The sequence below is a fragment of the Physcomitrium patens genome, chromosome 20 (genome assembly GCF_059467195.1).
Source record: "Physcomitrium patens ecotype Gransden chromosome 20, ASM5946719v1, whole genome shotgun sequence".
NCBI classification, from domain to species: Eukaryota; Viridiplantae; Streptophyta; class Bryopsida; order Funariales; family Funariaceae; genus Physcomitrium; species Physcomitrium patens.
In genome coordinates this window covers 750,001-752,500 of record NC_143429.1, presented here as the reverse complement: position 1 = coordinate 752,500, position 2,500 = coordinate 750,001, and positions in this window count along the sequence as shown.

Here is a 2,500-nt window from a genome sequence, read left to right as displayed (position 1 = left end):
ATAAAAGTAAATGAAGGATGCATATTTGCAAACAAGTATTGTCACAATACAAAATGTTGGGTTTTGAAATTACAATGCTAGTTTATATGTTATGAGATTAAAATTTCAGAGTCTAGGTTGTATGATTAAAAGAACAAAGTATGAGTTGAGGGTTAGGGGTTAGGGGTTAGGGTTTAGGGTTTAGGGTTTTAGGGTTTGCATGGGGTATATAAACCTAGATTCTAGGATTCACATAGATTATATAAAGGGTTTAGAAAGTTGGGCTTGGAGTATGTAAAGAGAAGATAGATTTAAGAATTCACACAAACAAAAATAAATTGGATGTGGAGTGTGAAGGATGAAGAATTGAAGACATTAAGTTTCAGTGGTGATGGATTAGTTAGTGGGCAATGATTACCTGTACGATGCATTAGTTAGCAAGTCATTAACATATTTGTACAACCAATTGATTGCACACACACAAATTTATCTCCAAAGTGACATGTAAACGATTTAGTGGATTTTTGACATGACATGGACTACCACGTGGCAGCCACATCAGCAAGGTAACACGTGGCACTTGAAAAAATCAATTTAGTATTCTTCTGCCTTTTATTTTTCTACCTTATTCCAGTTAATTAAATTACTTTAATATTTTTAATTCACCAATTTATTTTTATTTTTATTTATATTTCTGTCTAGGCGCAAGACTGGGCGGCCAGCAAGGAGTCGAGACAGGGAGTTAATTTTAAAATTGATTTTTAAAAAATGATTTATTTATTTATTTCCACCTATGCGGAAGACTGGGCGGCCAACGAGGAGTCGAGACAGCCAGGAGTCGGGACTTGGGCAAGGGAGCGGGACAAGAGGTCGGGACTCGCGGCGGGACAAGGAAGAGGAGGAGGAAGTCCGGGACTCGCGACGGGACTGGGACTCGCGCCGGGACTAGGGAGTCGCGGCGGGACAAGGAAGAGGAGGAGGAAGTCCGGGACTCGCGACGGGACTGGGACTCGCGCCGGGACTAGGGAGTCGCGGCGGGACAAGGAAGAGGAGGAGGAAGTCCGGGACTCGCGACGGGACTGGGACTCGCGCCGGGACTAGGGAGTCGCGGCGGGACAAGGAAGAGGAGGAGGAAGTCCGGGACTCGCGACGGGACTGGGACTCGCGCCGGGACTAGGGAGTCGCGGCGGGACAAGGAAGAGGAGGAGGAAGTCCGGGACTCGCGACGGGACTGGGACTCGCGCCGGGACTAGGGAGTCGCGGCGGGACAAGGAAGAGGAGGAGGAAGTCCGGGACTCGCGCACGGGACTAGGGAGTCGCGGCGGGACAAGGAAGAGGAGGAGGAAGTCCGGGACTCGCCACGGGACTAGGGAGTCGCGGCGGGACAAGGAAGAGAAGGAGGAAGTCCGGGACTCGCGACGGGACTGGGACTCGCGGCAGGACAAGGAAGAGAAGGAGGAGGTCCGGGACTCGCGCCGGGACTAGGAAGAGGGGGAGGAGGTCCGGGACTCGCGACGGGACTAGGAAGTGGGGGAGGAGGTCCGGGACTCGCGCCGGGACTAGGGAAGAGGAGGAGGAGGAGGAAGGCCGGGACTGGGACTCGCGGCGGGAGTAGGTAGTGGGGAGGAGGTCCGGGACTCGCAGCGGGACAAGGAGGAAGTCGGGGAGGAGGGCCGGGACCAGGAGTCGCGGCGGGGATAGCAGGCAGGACAGGGAGGGTGGGTGGTCTTCCACAAAAAAAAGTGTGTCTCGGAACTTCCTTAGTGCAGTAGGACGGGGGCCTGCCGAATCCCACAGAGAGTACTATGTGGGGAAGGGTTCCTCTGAAGCGTCTCGGGAAAAGTCGTGAGGGGGTGACGGTTGCTCGGTGCCTACGGGTCCCGACTGCTCGCTGCCTTCTTTGAGCCCAGTACCGACGTTCGCAGGGGGATACCTGGATACTACTGGGGTTACCTGGATACTTCTGGCGTGTTACCTTGGATCAGTGAGGAGTGGGGGTTAGTTTCCCGGCGACGCGACCCTCTGAGGAGGTCCCGCGGAGGGTCGCCGAGTATTATATGGTGAGCTGGCTGTCAAGGATTGTGAGTCCCGCTGCCAAAATTTTTTTTGGTGCGCGGGCGACTGGAAAAAGAGGGTTGGTCTTGTGCCGATACGCGTAACGTCGCAGCGAGTCCCAAGAGCTAGTAACCATTTTTGGCGGGGGGCGATGGCCTCGGTATTGTCAAGCCATTCTCTCATTCATTTGGGAGGGTGGGGAGAAGTGTTTGCCGAGGCCGTTCAAGCTCCGCCTGGTCGACCACCACTGTGACCGCCACCGCGCTCGATCTCTATTGCAAGCTCAGGTGAAATTCCTGATAAACTTGGAGGGGTGTGGGACGCGTTCGCAGTGTGGGCCGAGGAGTCATAACATCCCAGGTCGGAATGTGAAAATGGAACTTCGAAACCGGTGAGAGTTCTCTCGTCGGCTAGGGGTTTCACAAAAGTAACATTTCTATAAATTTCTATCCGACCCCTCCATTAA